This window comes from Schistocerca serialis, chromosome 7, assembly GCF_023864345.2.
Source record: "Schistocerca serialis cubense isolate TAMUIC-IGC-003099 chromosome 7, iqSchSeri2.2, whole genome shotgun sequence".
NCBI classification, from domain to species: domain Eukaryota; kingdom Metazoa; phylum Arthropoda; class Insecta; order Orthoptera; family Acrididae; genus Schistocerca; species Schistocerca serialis.
In genome coordinates, this window is record NC_064644.1 from 146,929,288 (window position 1) to 146,950,746 (window position 21,459).

Consider the following 21,459-nt stretch of genomic DNA (forward strand, 5'->3'; position numbering starts at 1 on the left):
TTTTTTAAGCGGTTGGAGTTGAAAGCGTTTGTGAGTTTTTCAAAAGAGGTTTTGAAACTTTGACACTTCTGTTGGTGTTCAATATTTGACTGTTATTTCATTCTTTCTCGATACATTATTGCAGTTTCGGCTCTTTAGCTATTGAGTAGTGATCGGTTGTTGTCCTTTCGAGAAGAGTAACACTGCATGTCGTTCATCTGAAAAACATCACACAGAGATCGTCATAATAAGAAAAATGTCGAGTTTCATAGAAAAGTTTAGTGCCTTTAAACGAATCTCCACTTATAAAGTCAAAAACCGTTTTATGAAATTTATGTACGCCGTTACTTCACGAGTACCTGTGGAGGAGATTTTTTTCTTTCTACGGCAGTAAATTTCTTTTAGATCGGTTGACACCCATTGCCAAACGTTACTTCTGTGCGTTCCTTCCGCCAAATGCCCGAACCACGTATTCCATAGTTGTTTTCAAGTTCGTGCAACCAATAATGTCCACATAAAGCCGGGACAGAGGTAGATTCAAGAATAGGCTCGTTATTGGCCTCTGTATCTCTATGTTTAAAGTTCACGACAATTATATTATTGCCGAACGCATTTGCTTCTTTTGAAAAACACCACTTTCAAATACCACAGTCACCCGCAGTGTTGATTGGCTATCTCATAGTCTCTGTAATAAACTATCGTGCCATTTTTTGTTTGTCTCAGACAAGTTAGAATTCTCTGTCAGTATCACAATTTACACTTAATGCTCCTGGGCCGCAGTCACTCTTGTATTCCATGTCTGCAGGATTTGAGTTCATTGATGTATGTCAGCAGCACCTCGTATTCGTAGATGCGAACAATGTTTCCCAATATATGAAAAAATGACTAATAATTTTTTTGACAATGTACAATCAAAATTTTTTTATTCAAAACTGCGGCGTAAGCCACGCAGCATCAAATCTTGTCAACTTTTCATTTTAGTAACTGGGTCCGGAACTGCGGTTTCAGAGTCGTGTTTCTGTAATTCCGTTTCCGGTGACATCTGTTTATATACTCACCCGTGGGTCAATGATCACACTTTCCAGCCGTTGCGTTTTAAAATGATGAGATCTGTAAAATTTCGAACTCACAGGCAAATTTCTAATAGCCATGTTACAAAAACTAAACAGCAATTCACTGCTTGCCTCACTTTTCAATTGAGTTACAGCATGATTCGCGTGACAATGCAGTTCACAATTAATTGTTCTTCTGTAGCCATCCACATTGTTTCAGTCACTAAAACTCCGAGACAATTGTTCAGTAAACTAAAGATTTTCCACTGAAATACCTATCCATAATGACGTAACATTATACCAGCTCTTAGGGTAGTGATCTTCTGAATTTTGCTGTGACATTTCGGCTGTCTAGTACATTGCTCAAAGATGCAAGAAATAAAATGTGTTTTACGGATGTGGATCCAGAAACGCTGTAAATCCTTGTTAAAGTTTATTTTCTGCTCTTCCTCATAGTAGTATTACTGAAGTGAAACAAACAGATACAGAACATACCAGGATTACATGAAACCTTTCCTTACATGGTCTGCTTAAAATTCTTTTCAGGTTTACGTTTAGTTAGAACGTGCAGTGATACACTAGCAGAAGTTTGAGCATGGAGCAGGTTTGCTTGGATACTGAGATCGTAGGTGGTAAACCAATGAAACTTTATTTACAAAATTATGTCTGTGGACCAAATAACTGCTATACAAGTTTTGTATACTTTTGTACATGAGAAGATACTTCGTTTCATTACAGAATTAATCACTTCAAACAGGGCGAGAGACTGTTTCTGGCTCAGGGACAACGTCAGAAATAATAAGTGCCCGAAACCCGTTCAGGAGACAAATCGGAGAGGCATTGAGATCGGCCTCCGAGGAAGTCTTCTATTGCCTGCCACACCTTGGAACCTTCTACTGGACCACAGGTGACGGATCATCCTCATCGCGGCCAGTACCCGGGGCCGACACAGTAGTGTGTCGATAGGGTGACATATGGGACCTTCGCGTCCTCACGTGCGTCCTCCCCCCCTACCCCACCGCCGCCCCCACACCACACACAGTGATGACCATTGGCAGCAGCATCACACTGTCTGACCGACGCCAATACCATCTGGAACTATGCTCGTATCAGAACACAGTAATGACAGCCCCTATCCACACCAAAGATAAAACTACGCTACATGTTTATCAGAATGCTAGAATGTGCCTAGCAAGCACACAAACACACATGTAGAACAATCTGGCTACCAGTGCTAATGAGCTTTTGGCATTCGTTCACAAAAGCTGTATGGCAGTGAACCTATAATAGAAGCCTAGAAATTGAGCCGTAAAATTAAACTAGATATGCTGAAATGGAACTTTCAAAACAATAACACCACAAATCAAGACAACTGCATGCGACATGTGTACTGCCAATAACTTTTACACAGACTACCTAACACAAAACACGAGTTATGCTGCTCATACCGGGGCGTGCTCAGTTTCACCGGGCTGGTGTCAACATTTTCAAGCTGCCGTTGGCACTAACCACCAGTGCGGCCACACCGTGGACTTTATAATGTATAGAGTATCAATGACCAGCGGGCTTCAAAAACTGACAGAGAAGTATAGTCAGATCATACATGAAGGCAGACACACGATTCCCGAATGACTTCTGAAAATATGCATGAGCCAGTAACCAGAAAAATGGCTTGAATTGTAATAATTAAGAAATCTCCCTTCCTTTTGACATCCAGTAAACATCACTTGAAACGATTTTCTAGATCATATTAAGCAGAGCGCAGACTACAGCTAACACTTCCAACAAAAGCAACGTTTTGTCCCCACTAGATTTCTAATCCATGACACAGTAAAATAAAGCACAACTTCACGGCACTGAAGGAAAATATACATCTAGGTGGAGTCTGGCGAATGCCACAGATGATTGAGTAGCAGGACAAAAAGCACAGCTTCGGCACATCACGGCGTCAGCCCTCCATGCCATGACCAGTAGGCCAGAAAAATCACCATCCGTTCCCTGTTCATCCACCCCCCCCCCCTCCCACTCTTTCACTCTCTCTCTTTCATCGTACGCTGAGTTCGGCGGTGACTTCAAGACACTACACCCAGTGCCTAGCGTTATCGTGCGTGGATACTCACATGACTCAGACACGAGAAAACTCCCGGCTTACTCCCCGACGAAGAGAAAGTCAAATTCTATCTCTGTCTCTCGTTCCGCGCTTCCCCCCTGCTTAACATCCTTGCTATTGCCGCGGCTAGCACTCTCTTGCTTAGAAGCGCCAGAGCTCAACATCAGCTAGGGATTGATAGGTATTTATCAGTAGAGCGTAATTCTTACGTTAGCCGCCTGTGTTGCTGTTGCAATGATATGAAGATAATGTTGGCATGTGACTCACTTCATTGCTTGAATTTACTCTAAAACTTTAACGAATACGCGGGAACGGTTGGAGGATTTCCCCTTATTGTTGTAAATCAATTGCAGCTATTGCAATGGAAACGTATAACTTACTTTTCTGCCGCGTTTCAATTACATCGACCCGAGGCACATTTGGCAAATAACGATCAAGCATTGTATCACTTGTAGTGGTATAGCAATAGGGAACCACGAAAACCACACATTTACCACAGCTCTTAAGATGGACATTTGGTCTCGATAAATAGGATTAAATTAGGTTCGCAAATATTGTGAAATCTCTTTAAAACAATCTGTAGGTCACCGATATCTGGTATATTCATTACAGAATACACACAGTACTTAGTTCTCACTGCTCTGTTTGTGTTTCCGGAAATCTGCAGTCTGGAACCGTGCGACCGCTACTGTCGCAGGTTCGAATCCTGCCACGGGCATGGATGTGTGTGATGGTTCAAATGGTTCAAATGGCTCTTAGCTCTATGCGACTTAACATTGAGGTCATCAGTCACCTAGAACTTAGAACTATTTAAACCTAACTAACCTAAGGACATCACACACATCCATGCCCGAGGATTCGAACCTGCGACCGTAGCAGTCGCGTGGTTCCGGACTGAAGCGCCTAGAACCGCTCGGCCACCGCGGCTGGCCTGAGTTGACAGACGACTATTTTCTGTACGGGTTAGCAGATAACAGTGTCCTTGGATCCTAATATTTGTATCGGGGGAGATTTCCAGAACGACAGTGCAATGGCAGGAAGACGTTCACGCTATTGTTCGTCGTCTTAGGGAGCATAGTAAGTTCAGGCCTACTACCGTCAAGTAGGATAGGCCTGAAGGACGAAGATACCTTCAGTGGAAGAGGAACTTCTTGTGGTTGACGACACTCGTTGTGTCAGCGTAAGACCGTTAGCCGCGACAAGTAGGGCTGACCGCATGGCTGTCTGAAGAGCGCTTCATGAGAATGTGCAACATCCGTAGCGTATACAGCGTCTGGCGGCACTATCTGCAGCAGATATTCCTGCACGGGTACATTTCTTTGCATAGTTATTCACAAGTGTGGCAACCCCCACATTAGTAAAAATGTGCTATTCGTGAATGCGGCTTCGCTTCAAAATAAACGATTAATGCGTTGAATAGTTTGTAAAAACTGAGCTGTAACACGGAAATAGGGAACTTCCGGACCCATCTCAATGTAGCTTATTTTCTTTCTCTACGTGTGACGAATGTTTCCTGAAAGATTGTCCAGAACTTCTGTGTTACATCCTGTACATTTCATGATAGCTGAGCAGAAAAAATGAACATGAAGTAGGTGCTGATTGGTCCCACAGAATTAAAATCTCATAATAATAGGAAATCGCAGAAAACTTTTGACGCACAATATAAAAATCATACAATGCACTATGAACACTAGTGTTACCATCAACGATCAGCCATCTATCTCTACTTATAATGTATTTGCCAAAAAAGGTCTCCCCACATACATTCAAGAAAACTCAACCCAGAGATTTCTCCCACTTCCTAAACATTTCCGATGCACGAGGAAGTTACTGTGCACAATGCAGCACATTTCCGTAACACGGTATGTTGATAGTGAGTAGTTTTAAGTTTACCACTAAGAAGAGGTCTTTAAGGGCTTCACTAAATCCGTTTCAGGTTATGATCGGACAAAGTTCTCGTATTACCTGTTCTACAGTTTTTCTAACAGAAACTTTATGGCTACAGGTGTTTAATTTACTTCATGTCATATCGCCAAGCTATTCATGTGTTTAAGTGATCTGTGGGTACTAAATGACTTTAAAATACAATGTCACACTTCTTTTTTGGTTTCCAGAAAGAAGCTGGGACAATGTTCCCCGTCTAGGAAGAAGACAATACATGTGTAATTTACAGAGTGCATGTCAAAAAGCCTTGAAAAAAAGAGAAACCTGTGGCGTACACACATCTAAAAGCGACGGAGAAATAATAGCTCATAGCCACTACAGAGGATTCTTGTTCGAATTGAATGTATGGCACAAAAATGCCTTTGAGTTTATAATCCTGAATATGGTCTTCATTGCAACTGTTCTGGGTTTTGCCAGAAGCCTATTAAAAAACTGAACTTCCCTAACAGTGCAGAACTCATTACAAATCGTAAACTGAAGAATCACAGAAGTTTCCCTTGTCTTTCTTCTGCTGAAGAACTCAGGTTATTATAGACAAACTGTAGAAACTGTCATACATGTACACCACAGATTTTCAATATATATAGTTTTTCAATATATATGGTTTCGCATCGACTGCGTGTCGAAAAAGGGACAGGACGCCAGCTTTAATGTATACTTTTCCTCTTGATGACATAAATTCCCAACTGGAGAAGAAATTTCAATTGACACACTGTGTTACATAGAGTAATACCATCACTCACCTTGCTTCTAATTATCTCCCTGCGCCCAGTGCGGGCTTAACACTTCCGTCCTGTTCAGACACAACAGTACATAGAGTACATGACCTGCGTCATGTTTCCGTTTTACAAACCCAAGCTTAATTAATGGCAGGATACTGAAAAGATGTCGAAAAATGTGAGGGATCGTATTTAGGGTAATGGAGGAAACATATGTTGTGTGAAATTACAGCATATCATATTGGACAGACCAGAATGGTAAATTTCCCGGTGGCCAATAATTTTACACGCCTAAACACGAATATGAGTGATCACTATGAACTTGTGCGTACCCGGTAGCTGACTGAATATGATTCCTCATTCTTTGAATGCTGTAATTTATTACTGCCATTATCTGCCGTTTTATGTATGTCATTTCATTCTAACCATTTTTGTTACTTTTTTGTGGAATAAAAAAAAGGTGGTCAGTGCGACAGAATGTCAATCCTAAGGACCCTACTTCGATTCCCGGCAGGGTCGGAGATATTCTCCGCTCAGTGACTGGGTGTTGTTTTTTCCTAATCCTCATCATTTCACCCCGTTGACTCGCAAGTCGCCGAAGTGGCGTCGAATGGAAAGACTTGCACACGGCGGAAGATCCACCCTACGGGAGGCCTAGTCAAACTATGAAGTTTATAATAATCATTCTTATTTTATTTCTGAAGTTTTAGATGAAGAGGTGAGTTGTATCATCGAATCAATACGGCATCGATTTGAAAACCAGAGAAATTGCTGTGTCGTATAAATCACACAAATCAGTTTATTGACAAATCGAAGAATTAATCTATTACACCACTAAAATCAATTTTCTGTGGCTAACGTACGTCCACACTTCCTTTCTAAATTCAGCAGACATAATGAGTAAACTACCATCAACCGTTAAGAGTCAAGAAAGCAAACTTGTTACTTTGTATCACGAATATGACAGCTGCAAAGCACATGTAAACCGAGACTATCACCAGTAGATTAAATATTAATGAAAGCAGACAGACTACTTTGTCCTTTTTGCAAAGCACATGGAATACAAGATTTCTCACACTGTACCATCCTGAAGTTAAATAAATCTCATAATTCATCTTGCCTCTATGAGATATACCAAAAACCAAATGAAAATCTAGTGAAAACTGCAACACTAAACCATGCCTCACCATTAAAATATTTGCCAATTTCACCATGCAGATGCTGCAAATTTCGCGAGAAACCACAGTCAACAGTTAAGTCACGCAACATATCTTTACACCCAGTAGAAACGCATAACTTTGTCCCTGATATTTGCGAACACAAGGACTATCCTAAAATGGAAAATCAATACACACACACATTTTTCCATAAACAGCTAACAAGTATGGAGAAATTGTACAAATATTATAAAAATTTCTTCATTATCAAGGTAGAAAATTACAAAACCAGAACAACAGTAACTTTACACTTTACATACACCATACTACTAATGGATCAGAGTACACCTATCTCATAGAACTGACGCCTTTTTTCACCTCAGTGAACAAAGTGCTGTGTTTATACCTTACATTTCTCCAACTGGGTTTAGCTGTTAGCACTTGGAATTTCACAATGTTAAACCAAGATGTAGGGCACTACAAAAACAATTCATTCGCAAATAGGCATCGCACAATGTACATTCAGTAAATTATGATATAAAACACTTGGAAAATTATTATTCTTCAAATCACAGAGAGTACTGCTTCAAGGTGCTGATTTCGGAACTCTACCAACCCAATTACATCATGGTATTGTAGCGCTGAACTGAATCCATATTTAAGGAAAGTCCTTCAGCTTGTCAACAATGTGCGCCGTGAGGTGTTGAAGTGACACAGAGCCTGTGTGCCTCAGCACTAGCACCAGTACGGAGTCGTGACTGACATCACAGTCATCGTAATAGTCACCGTCATAATGCAAGTCGTCTCCAACGGGGCACCAGAGTCACACCGGCGCCGTCAGACGCCGGCAACAGACTGCTGCCTGACATGGAGGTCATCGCTTGGGGTGCTTTGTGGCAATGCACTGTGGCCGTCGTCCTCGGACGCTGCCACTAGGAAGGCCGTGGCTGGGGAAGGAGCAGGGGTCACTGTCCCGGCGACGCCACACAACAGCCGCATGATATGACCGCTGAGACGGGGTACTGACCTGCCCCACTGCCATACCCACGCAGCGGTCATCACAACAGCGGCCCATGCCGTGCGGTTCCAGCTGTCGCAGAAGTACCTGCAAGGAGCGCTGCTGTTCCGGCAGCATATTCGAGTTACGCCAGAGCAGCTTTAGACGCATATGTGAATGTCAGCCTATCGACTCCGACGCCGCCAAGAAGATTACGAGCGGACGCAATCCTCGCCCAGAGGCCCCACAAACAATGTATTGCTGTTGATCAGTAAATGTCGGTATTCTGTCATAAGGGGTCATCCCTAGACACACTCTCGCCTTACTCTTCCTCATACCCGGCAGAAAACACTCATTCGATTCTGGAAACGGGCACTGGAGTCCCGTGCCTGTTAAAATGACGCTTTTACACTGGTATCACGTGACCCACCAACCACACTGAGGGATACACGCGGAATTGCTGCTGAGGAGTGGGACAATCCGGACCAACAGTGTCTCGATGAACTTGTGGATAGTTCACATGTTCACCACTCAACACTTGCTCCTCATTTGTATATCTTGGTCTTCATGTTTAGTTCCAAATGTTCAAATGTGTGTGAAATCTTATGGGACTTAACTGATAAGGTCATCAGTCCCCAAGCTTACACACTACTTAACCTAAATTATCCTAAGGACAAACACACACACCCATGCTCGAGGGAGGACCCGAACCTCCGCCAGGATCAGCCGCTCAGTCCATGACTGCAGCGCCTTAGACCGCTCGGCCAATCCTGCGCGGCTCAAGTTTAGTCACACGTTCTTAAAAACAATAAAAGTAAATAAAAGAAACTACCTCTGTAGCTGACTTCTAAACTCTTATGATCTTCCTCCAGTACAAAAACATTAAGCTTCTCTTGTCTTCTTAAAACATTCTTATTGCTAACAAAATATTCATTATATACACATCAAAAGAACTTTTTCAACACCTCGGGTCTGAGAGTTCCGGAAATTGTACAGAAAACTGGAATAGACTTCAGCATAAACAATAATTCCGCACTTTTTATTGCTCATAAAAACCACACATTGCACGTAGTACCACAACACAGCGAGACCCTCAGAGGTGATGGCCCAGACTGCTGTACACACCGGTACCTCTAATACCCAGTAGCACGTCCTCTTGCATTGATGCATGACTGTATTCGTCGTAGCATACCATCCACAAGTTCATCGAGACACTGTTGGTCCGGATTGTCCCAATCCTCAACAGCGATTCCTCCTGTATCCCTCAGAGTGGTTGGTGGGTCACGTCGTCCGTAAACAGCCCTTTTCAATCTATCTCAGGTATGTTCGATGGGGTTCATGTCTGAAGAACATGCTGGCCACTCTAGTAGAGCGATGTCGTTATTCTGAAGGCAGTCATTCACAAGACGTGCTAGATGGGGGCGCAAATTGTCGTTCATGAAGTTGAATTCCTCGCCAATATGCTACCGATAAGGTTGCACTATCTTTCGGAGGATGGAATTCATGTATCGTACAGCCGTTACGTTGCATTCCAAGACCACCTGCTTCACACAATGTCACCTCAAAACAGCCGGAAACCTCGACCTTGATGCACTCGCTGACAATTTCGTCTGAGGCGTTCAACCGGACCCGCTTCCCTCCAAACACGTCTCCGACGAATATCTGGTTGAAGACATATGCGACACTCATCGGTGAAGAGAATGTGATGTTAATTCCTGGTGGTCCATTCGGCATGTTGTTGGGCCCATCTGCACTGCGCCGCATGGTGTCTTGGTTGCAAAGATGGACCTCGCTATGGATGTCGGGAGTGAAATTACGCATCATTGAGCCTACTGCGCACATCTGAGTCGTAACACGACGTCCTGTGTCTGCACGAAAAGCGTTATTCAACATGGTGGCGTGGTTGACAGGGTTCCTCCGATCCATAATCCGTAGGTAGCAGTCATCCAGTGCAGTGGTAGCAGTTGGGCGGCTTGAGCGAGGCATGCAATCGACAGTTCTTGTCTCTCTGCATCTCCTCCATGTCCGAACAACATCGCTTTGGTTCACTCCGAGACGCTTAGACACTTCCCTTGCTGAGAACCCTTCCTGGCACAATATAACAATGCAGACGTGATCGAACCACGATACTGAACGTCTAGGCATGGTTAAACTACAGATAACAATTGCCGTGTACCTCTTTCTTGGTGGAATGACAGAAAATGATTGGCTGTCGGACTCACTCATTCTAATAGTCGCTCCTCATGCATGGTTGTTTACATCTTTGGACGGATTCAGTGACATCTCTGAACAGTCAAAAAGACTGTGACAGACAACGTCTATCTTCAGCAGTTGTCGGAACTGTGGTGATGGAATACTTTTTCTATGTATGTATGTAGAAAAAACATAATGTCAGCATCCCAGATCGTAACCAGCATTTTGTACGCAATATCAGGAGTAAATAAAACACTGTAGTCTTCGCTGAGGATCCTGGAACACCATCCATAGGGTCACTGTACACAGATTGTTGAGAATCATCAATCTGTCAATAATTTAAAAAATAACTAAAACTACTAAATGTCATTAAATTGACGTCTATCACAATCGCAAAATATTCTAGCCGGTTGTTTACTTAAAAGCGTCGAAGAATAGACAAACTATATCTCGCCTACATGGCAGCGACTCAACTGCAATACCACAAGAGAAGTCGATCATACTTACACTGTTCCAGACAATCAGTACAAATTTTTACACTGAAATACGCTACTCAACCAAGCTTCCCAGTCTTTCCGGCGACTATATTTTATTTTGCTCTGTCATCTGACCTAGGCTTACCGTCATTTTTTCGGCATTCAACTAGGTACTGACAGCGTTGCAGGAGAAATTTATACCTCAGATACATGTATAGCTGTGATAACTAAGATTCCTGCCTGTCTGCCCATATGAGATGTGTGTTCTGAAACGCAGACTTCCCCTGTTGAATGTATCCGATTCACTACATATACGATGATGAATAAGGACCTTTCAAAGAAACAGTTTCTAACCGACACTGAGTTTAGAAATCGGTATTTCATGAGTACGTTTCCCACAGTCATACGAGTTAAGCAATTTACGATCAAAACTAGGATTAGTATGATCATAATTGAGGAGCCATAAATTTAAGAAATCCTCACTTTATTTTAAAGGCTGGATTACAAGTAATGATCAAGCAATATTCAAGCATATTCTGATCCCTCTTGATTAAAGGGAAATGGCTGCCACCAGCCACCTTACGAAGATAATGCCAACAGCAGCAGCCTCCAGGCACGTAGCCTAAAATATACTTTCAAAAAAAGCAGGTTTTCTAAAACAAAGGGGATCTCTTATTACACCACAGAACAATAATTTTCCTTCAAAGCCCCAATGCTTGAGCCAGCATTATTAATTCAAACAAAATTCTCTCGCAAATTGCTAAAAGATAAAAACCTTAAGAAATAACGTAAATAATTGAAAAGGATGTAACTAAAATGATACAAGAAAAATAGCAGCAACATGGTTTAAATCTGCACAAGAACGATTGTGCATTAGAAGATAACTTAAGTATTACCATGAAATTTCTGAATATTACCTAAGTAGTGAGAATCGTTTTCACCCACTAGGTATTAAGAAGGGAAACAATCATTTACCACTATAGTTATTATAGGAGAAAAACCTTAAAACAGAATTAGTCACGCAGAATTTAACACAGTTTGCCCACACAAAAAGGCTGCTACAAGAGACCCTCCTTCAGTGTTGCTGGAACGGGCAAACATCACACTTTTAGTTCTATAAGACTGCTATGGCTGAAGATTACCGTCAATAATCCAGCCACGTAGTATAGCTTATAAGACTCTGACATCAACAGAAGCCTTGGTGAAATCGAAGCGGAGGACTATACACCCGTGCGCCGCCTCTGTCTTCAGGCTGACACTGGTAGATACCCGCAAGATGACAAAGCAGAGCTAACTCGGCGGAATAGAATGCTTACCTACGCGCAACGCCAAGAGCTCCGGCACGGATCCTGAGCCGGCCGCCTGCAGCGCCTCACCTGGGCTCGTGACAATTTTAATTGGATCATTGACGGTTGGAGAATCATAGCTTCATCAGATGAGACCCGATTTCAGTTGGTAAAAGCTGGAGGTTGGGTTCGAGTGTAGTGCAGAACCCACGAAGACAAGGACCCAGATTTTGAACAAGGTACTGTGAATGCCGGTGGTGACTCAATATGGTGTGCACTGTGTTAGACACACATAAAAGAAGTATTGCATCAGCCCGGTTACCATAACTCCTGAAGATAGACGTTGCCCGTGGATATTGTATCACAGAGACAGTCCTTTGATTGTTCAAAGACTTCACTAAAAATGACCAAAGATTTAAACAAGCATGCATGAGTAGCGCCTATTAGATACACGGAGTCCGACTGACGAACAATTCCAGTCATTCCCCCAGGAAGGAGGTACACGGCTCGTGTTGTCTGTAGTTCAACCATGCCTAGACGGTCAATACCGCGGTTCGACCTCGTCCGCATTGTTACTTTGAGCCAGGAAGGGAAGTGTCAAGGCGTCTCGGAGTGAACCAAAGCGATGTTGGTCGGACATGGAGGAGATACAGAGAGGCAGGAACCGTCGATGAAATGCCTCGCTCAAGCCGTCCAACGGCTATATCGCAGTGGATGACCGCTACCTACGGATTATGGTTCGGAGGAACCCTGACAGTGGCGATGCCATGTCGAATAATGCTTTTCGTGAAGACACAGGACGTCGTGTTACGACTCAAACAGAGCGCAATAGGCTGCATGATGCGCAATTTCACTCCCGACGTCAGTGGCGAGGTCAATCTTTGCAACTACGACATCATGCAGTGCGATACAAGTGGGCCAAACAACATGGCGAATGGACCGCTCAGGATTGGCATCATGTTCTCTTCACCGATGAGTGTCTTCGGAGACGTGTTTGGTGGTAACCCGGTCCGGCAGAGCGCCTTGGACACACTGTTCAGTGAGTGCAGCAACGTCGAGGTTACCTACTGTTTTGGGGTGGCATTATGTGGGACTGAAACGCCGCTGTTGGTCATGGAAGATGCAGTAACGGCTGTACGATACACAAGTACCATCCACCGACAGATAGTGCAACCATATCGGCTGCATACTGGCGAGGCATTAGTCTTCATGGACGACAATCCGCGCCCTCATTGTGCACATCTTGTGTATGACTTCCTTCAGGATAACGACATCGCTCGACTAGAGTGGCCAGCATGTTCTTCAGACATGAACCCCATCGAACATACCTGAGAAAGATTGAAAAGGGCTGTTTACGGACGACGTGACCCACCAACCACTCTGAGGGATACACGCGGAATCGCTGTTCAGGATTGGGGCAATCCGGACCAACAGTGTCTCGATGAACTTGTGGATGGTATGCTACGACGAATACAATCATGCATCAGTGCAAGAGGACGTGCTACTGGATATTAGATGTACCGGTGTGTACAGCAATCAGGAATACCACCTCTGGAGATCTCGCCGTGTGGTGGTACATCACGTAATGTGTGGTTCTCATGAGCAATGAAACGGGAGGAAATAACGTTTATGTTGATCTCTATTCCAATTTTCTGTACAGGTTCCGAAGCTCTCGGAACCCAGGTGACGCAAATCTTTTTTTGATGTGCGTGTTATAATTAAATGTTAGGGTCATCATACAATTGAGCTCTGGAAGGCTTGCCATCAAATACAACAGTAGGCATAGCTCTCCATTAGAATACCTAAAATTGTTGTGGGGAAATGGCAACTAAACGGCTACTAAGAATAGTCTGCAGAATCTACAGTTTCCTAGTGCTACTTACCGAAGAACTGGCGGAAATTTGTTATTCACAGGTTTCCAAACATAGCAAGAGCATGTACGAGTGAAAACTATCGTATAAAACAAATATGCGGAATAACGTAATATACAGGATAACGAAAAAGGATATTGTGGATCGGTTGAATGCCGATCAGTTTGGCTTTAGGAGACTTAAAGACATCAGTGAGATAGTTCGGACTAAATAGGTGACGCTAAACTGAAGATGAATCGACATACATAGCATTTGTTGTGTGAAATGGCGCTAGATGATCAAAATTCTGATATACACTCCTGGAAATTGAAATAAGAACACCGTGAATTCATTGTCCCAGGAAGGGGAAACTTTATTGACACATTCCTGGGGTCAGATACATCACATGATCACACTGACAGAACCACAGGCACATAGACACAGGCAACAGAGCATGCACAGTGTCGGCACTAGTACAGTGTATATCCACCTTTCGCAGCAATGCAGGCTGCTATTCTCCCATGGAGACGATCGTAGAGATGCTGGATGTAATCCTGTGGAACGGCTTGCCATGCCATTTCCACCTGGCGCCTCAGTTGGACCAGCGGTCGTGCTGGACGTGCAGACCGCGTGAGACGACGCTTCATCCAGTCCCAAACATGCTCAATGGGGGACAGATCCGGAGATCTTGCTGGCCAGGGTAGTTGACTTACACCTTCTAGAGCACGTTGGGTGGCACGGGATACATGCGGACGTGCATTGTCCTGTTGGAACAGCAAGTTCCCTTGCCGGTCTAGGAATGGTAGAACGATGGGTTCGATGACGGTTTGGATGTACCGTGCACTATTTAGTGTCCCCTCGACGATCACCAGTGGTGTACGGCCAGTGTAGGAGATCGCTCCCCACACCATGATGCCGGGTGTTGGCCCTATGTGCCTCGGTCGTATGCAGTCCTGATTGTGGCGTTCACCTGCACGGCGCCAAACACGCATACGACCATCATTGGCACCAAGGCAGAAGCGACTCTCATCGCTGAAGACGACACGTCTCCATTCGTCCCTCCATTCACGCCTGTCGCGACACCACTGGAGGCGGGCTGCACGATGTTGGGGCGTGAGCGGAAGACGGCCTAACGGTGTGCGGGACCGTAGCCCAGCTTCATGGAGACGGTTGCGAATGGTCCTCGCCGATACCCCAGGAGCTACAGTGTCCCAAATTTGCTGGGAAGTGGCGGTGCGGTCCCCTACGGCACTGCGTAGGATCCTACGGTCTTGGCGTGCATCCGTGCGTCGCTGCGGTCTGGTCCCAGGTCGACTGGCACGTGCACCTTCCGCCAACCACTGGCGACAACATCGATGTACTGTGGAGACCTCACGCCCCACGTGTTGAGCAATTCGGCGGTACGTCCACCCGGCCTCCCGCATGCCCACTATACGCCCTCGCTCAAAGTCCGTCAACTGCACATACGGTTCACGTCCACGCTGTCGCGGCATGCTACCAGTGTTAAAGACTGCGATGGAGCTCCGTATGCCACGGGAAACTGGCTGACACTGACGGCGGTGGTGCACAAATGCTGCGCAGCTAGCGCCATTCGACGGCCAACACCGTGGTTCCTGGTGTGTCCGCTGTGCCGTGCGTGTGATCATTGCTTGTACAGCCCTCTCGCAGTGTCCGGAGCAAGTATGGTGGGTCTGACACACCGGTGTCAATGTGATCTTTTTTCCATTTCCAGGAGTGTAATTGAAAGTGAGCTACAGGGATTTATGGGTAGTATACAACATCTACAAGAAACAAGAGGGAACTATTAGAATGGAAGACTTGAACGAAGTGTTCGAATTAAAAAGGGTGTAGGATCGGGATGTAGTCTTTCTCCCCCTACTGTTCAGTTTATTCGTCGAAGAAGCAATAGCAAAAATTATAAAAAAGGTTCAAGAGGGGGGGGATTAATATTCACGTTGAAAGAATGTTAATGATATGATTCGCTAAAGGCATAGCTATTCTCAGTGAAGAGGAATTACGGGATCTGTTAAATGGAGCGAACAGTGTAGTGAGTGCAGATCATGCACTGGGAGCATGGATTAAGAGAACCTGAAAAAGACGAATGTGATGAGGAGTTTCAGAAAAGAGAACAGCGAGAGACTTGACATTGGTGTTGATGAAGAAGAGGAAGTTAAAGAATTCTTCTGTCTTCGAAGAAAAACAAGGCGTGACAGAGGAAGAAAGGAGGATATAAAAAGCGGCCTTTCCTAGCCAAGATACGGCTACAGTGCCAAACACGGGCCCTAATTGGAGTACTGCTTGTATGGCAGTGCATCGTGGATAATTGGATATTGGGAACAGTAGAATATCGAAGCGCTTTAGACATGGTGCAACAAAGGAATGTTGAAAATCAGGTGGACTCACAAGGAATTACGAGGTTCTCAGTAGAATCGGCGAAGGAAGTAACATGTGGATAACACTGATGAAATTAAGGGATAGAGTGTCAGGACATGTGTTACCGCTTTAGGGAATATTCTCAGCGGTACTAGAGGGAACAGTAGACAGCAAAATATGTAGGAGAAACATAGATTCGAATACAACTACCAAATAACTTTCAGATAGGGTGCAAGTGCTCTTCTGGAAAGAGGAGATTGACGCAGGAGTGGAACCAAAAAGCGCCGGCCGCGGTGGCCGTGCGGTTCTATGCACTCCAGTCCGGAGCCGCGCTGCTGCTACGGTCGCAGGTTCGAATCCTGCCTCGGGCATGGGTGTGTGTGATGTCCTTAGGTTAGATAGGTTTAAGTAGTTTTAAGTTCTAGGGGACTAATGACCACAGCAGTTGAGTCCCATAGTGCTCAGAGCCATTTGAAACATTTGGAACCAAAACTGTCGTTCCCAAGCAAGCGCATAGAATCTTAGATTCTTTACAGCTATATCTAGTATTCAATGTTTTCATTCACCCTCTACAAAAGTTCATCGTGACCTCAACCGCACGCGCGACGAAGATCCGTACTTCAGTGAAATATTCATAGTGGTTGCTATGCCGCGATCCATTTCAGCCAAAGATGTGGAAAGGATGGGGCACATATCTAGCGTTAGGTAAATACCGACATAAAATATCATATGCTGTGAGATCAGGCGATCTCGGAGCGCAATTCTAGAAAGTTAAGACCGCTGCGCGTCTCAAGGCCGAGTCAACGTTGAGGCAACTCATAGTTAGAACATGCTCTCACATGCAGGTGCTGGTGTGGTGGTATTCCGTCCTGTTGCAAAACCTGTTTTCTTGTATTTCCTCGTAAATATGGAAAAAGTCACATCTCCAGCAAAACCATGTACGTGCCCCCTATAATCGTCTTCTCGGCAAATTAACTTTGGAGAGTTTCTGTCGTGTTCGCCTGTGATAAGCGACTACTGTATTTTCGTTACTAGTTTGTTGTGATGATTCGTTTTCCGTTTAAATGCAACGTAGCCCCAACACCGGAGAGTAGCCGTGAAATGGAATGAATTATTCTATCTCCAAGGCCAGAAGGAAATCACAAAACTCTACACGTTGGTTTTTATCATCACCATGAAGGATTTTCAGCAACTAAATTGCGTATAGTGTGAAACACAAACGCCGCCGCAGAATATACGAGATCGTACGTGAGAAATGGTGAACTCACAGCTGGCTCAATGAGTGGACTTCGGTGGACTTCGTGGAAAACTCTGTTGAATTTACTCTAAAATTTTAACGAATACGCGGGAACGGTTGGAGGATTTCCCCTTAGTGTTGTAAATCAATTGTAGCTATTAATAGAAGCGTATAACTTACTTTCTTGCCGCGTTTCAATTACATCGACCCGAGGCACATTTGGGAAATAACGATCAAGCATTGTATCACTTGTAGTGGTGTATCAATAGGGAACCACGAAAACCACACATTTACCACAGCTCTTAAGGTGGACATTTGGTCTCGATAAATAGGATTAAATTACGTTCGCAAATATTGTGAAATCTCTTTGAAACAATCTGCAGGTCACTGATATCTGGTATATTCATTACAGAATACACACAGTGCTTAGTTCTCATTGCTCTGTTTGTGTTTCCTGAAATCTACAGTCTAGAACCACGCGACCGCTACTGTCGCAGGTTCGAGTCCTGCCACGGGCATGGATGTGTGTGATGGTTCAAATGCTTCAAATGGCTCTGAGCACTATGCGACTTAACTTCTGAGGTCATCAGTCGCCTAGAACTTAGAACTAATCAAACCTAACTAACCTAAGGACATCACACACATCCATGCCCGAGGCAGGATCCGAACCTGCGACCGTAGTGGTCGCTCGGTTCCAGACAGTAGCGCCTAGAACCGCACCGCCACTCCGGCCGGCTGTGTGTGATGTCCTTAGGTTAGTTAGGTTTAAATAGTTCTAAGTTCTAGGGGACTGATCACCTCAGAAGTTAAGTCACAAGCGCTCAGAGCCATTTTAACCATTTTTTGTTTCCTGAAACTACTACGAATGCAGCATGGACTTTAAAAGTAGAAAGGCTGTAATTTACTCCGACCTTAATCGTATTTCCGTTCTGATGCTCTAAAATATCTACATTATGAAGTAATTGAATGAATACCGTCGGTACCGATATCACAGGTATAGACTGTTTCTCCCCAGCCCCCACCCCCTTTTTTTATGAATCATCAGTCTTCTGACTGAATTGATATGTCCCACCACGAATTGCTCTCATGCGCCGGTGTGATCATGTCAGAGTAGCAATTGCAACCTACCTCAGTTATCTGCCGGAAGCATTCAAGTCTCTCTCTTCCCCTACAGTTTTTACAAAAAAAAAAAAAAATGGTATAAATGGCTCTGAGCACTATGGGACTCAACATCTTAGGTCATAAGTCCCCTAGAACTTAGAACTACTTAAACCTAACTAACCTAAGGACATCACATACACCCATGCCCGAGGCAGGATTCGAACCTGCGACCGTAGCAGTCCCGCTGTTCCGGACTGCAGCGCCAGAACCGCACGGCCACCGCGGCCGGCACAGTTTTTACACTCTACAGTTACCTCTAATACTACGGAAGTTATTTCCTTGTTTCTTTACATTATACCGTCACTTTCTCTTGACAGTATTTTCCATACATCCCTTTTTGACGATTCCCTGGAGAACCTCGTAATTCCTTATCATTCAGTCTAATTTACAAATAGTATTCATTACCAAAACATTAAAAACGCCTCGATTCTCTTCTGCTCCCATTTTATAACATTTCATGATTTACTACCATACAATTCTGTGCTCCAAACGTACATTCTCAGATGTTTCTTTCTATATTAAGACGTATGTTTGACACCTGTAGCCTTTCCTCGGCCAGGAAAGTCCTCTTTGTCTATGCTAGGCTGCGTCTTATGTCACCCTTGCTTCGTCTCTCATAGGGTATTTTGCCTTCAAGATAGCAGAATTCCTAAGCTTCGTCTACTTTGTGGTCATCAATTGTGATCTTAAGTTCGTCGCTAGTCTCGTTTTTTTCTGCATCTTATTACTTTGGTCATTTTCCAGTAAACTCTCAATCCATATTTTGTACTCATCAGACTGCTCACTTATCATTGATATTCTTCTAACCTGAATTTTCATCCATCCCTTGAAATAATCTTACTTCCGGCATTGACTCTTTGATCTACAGGTTGAACCGCAGGGGTAGAAGGCTGCATCCCTGTCTTGCACCCCTTTTAATCAGGAAGCTTCGATCTTGGTCCTGCAGTCTTATTTTCACTTCTATATTCTTATACATATTGCATGTTACCCGTCTTTCCTTATAGCTTACACCCATTTTTCTTAGAATTTCGAACATCTTGCCCATTTTACATTGTCAAACGTTTATTCTGTACCTTTCTATATCAACATCAGCACGTTAAACACAAAAATGAAACACTTCCATTTGTAGGAACCACGTGCTATAGGCGCACCTGAGGTGCATTTCTCATATCTGGAGAACGTATGACACAGTTATAAATGAAGCGTGAATTAGGGGACTGCACGAAAATAACATACGATTGTAAAAAAGTCCTTACCATCTGGTAATCGGTAATCAAAATCGAATTTACGTGAGATAAATACTGGAAAATTAAAGTTTTCAGCATCACCATGGACGAGTCCGCAGCTCGTGGTCGTGCGGTGGCGTTCTCGCTTCCTACGCCCGGGTTCCCGCGTTCGATTCCCGGTGGGGTCAGGGGTTTTCTCTGCCTCGTGATGACTGGGTGTTGTGTGATGTCCTTAGGTTAGTTAGGTTTAAGTAGTTGTAAGTTCTAGGGGACTGATGACCATAGATGTTAAGTCCCATAGTGCTCAGAGCCATTTGAACCATTTCTATCATCACGAATCTCAGACCAAGTAGCAATAGCAAGCAGTGTAAACAATTGCGATTCCCCATCACTGATAAATGATTAAAATCCGACAACCATCGGGCTACGGGAAACTGAGTTTTTATTGGGAATGATATGGTTTGCTGCTAATCGATTACGTTCATAAGGGAGGTTAAGGAAGGACTGGCCAAAGGCAGTGTTTCCCGCAGCTATCCAATGACGTGTCTATGATCCACGACAGCGCCCCAGTACATTTTGATAGGGCACACTCGTACATACTGCTCCTATGTGCTAACAAATTTTTATCTACACATACATCCATAACACACAAGCCATCGTATTGTGTGGTGCAAGATATTTCGTGTAGCACTATCACGTTTCCCCTTTCCTGTTACAGTTGCGAATGCTTCGCAGGAAGGCCGATTGCTGGTAATCCTCTATGTGACCTCGAATCTTTTCAATTACGTTTACATGGTCTTTTTTGCGACATTTACGGAGCAGGAACCTATGTATTGGATGATACTTCTCGGAATTTCAACAGTAACACACATCTTAATGCAGAACCCCTCTCTTGCTGCGCCTGCCACAGGAGTAGGCTGAACATGTCCTTGATGCTTTTGCGCGTACTAAATGAAACTGTAACAAAACGTGATGCTCATCTTTGGATTGATCTTCTCTCTCTCTACTGTTAGCAGTCCTGTCTGGTACACATCCCAGACTGACGAGCAGTATTCCATTACTAGTCGAATGAGTGTTTTGTAAGCTGTTTCCTTCGTTGTTGGATTACTTTTCTTTTAATGTAGCCATTCTGGCATGTTTCTTAACCGCTATTAATTTTTATTGCTCGTTTCTTATCAAACCACTGTGCTTGCTTTCTTATAGATATTTTATGTAACTGCTTCCATGATAGTTCCGTAGTCGTATAATTATAAGATAAAGGGTCTTTCTTATTATATATTCACTATGTTGAAGGTCAACTGCCGCTTCCTGCACCAAGCGTTTACCCTCTGCCAATCTTCTCACAGTTCGCTACAATTTTCTGTAGACCCTATACAAGAGCATCATTCGCAAAAGGTATCATGGTACTTCCTATGTTACTTACTTCCTATGTTACTTTAGGTCATTCGTATGTATAGTGATAAGCAATAATTCTGTAACACTCCCAGGATTTATACAACTGGAATATTTCTCTCCGATCAGTATAACGTGTTGTGTCCTGTTTCCTATAAATTCTTCGATCCAGTCACACATTTGGTCGGATCCCGCACACTCGTACGTAATTCACTATTCTTTAGTGCAAATATGCACCTAATTCCATCTGGAAGTTAAGGCACACGGAATCTAGCAAGGTGCCTATATCTAATGTTTTATGAGTTTC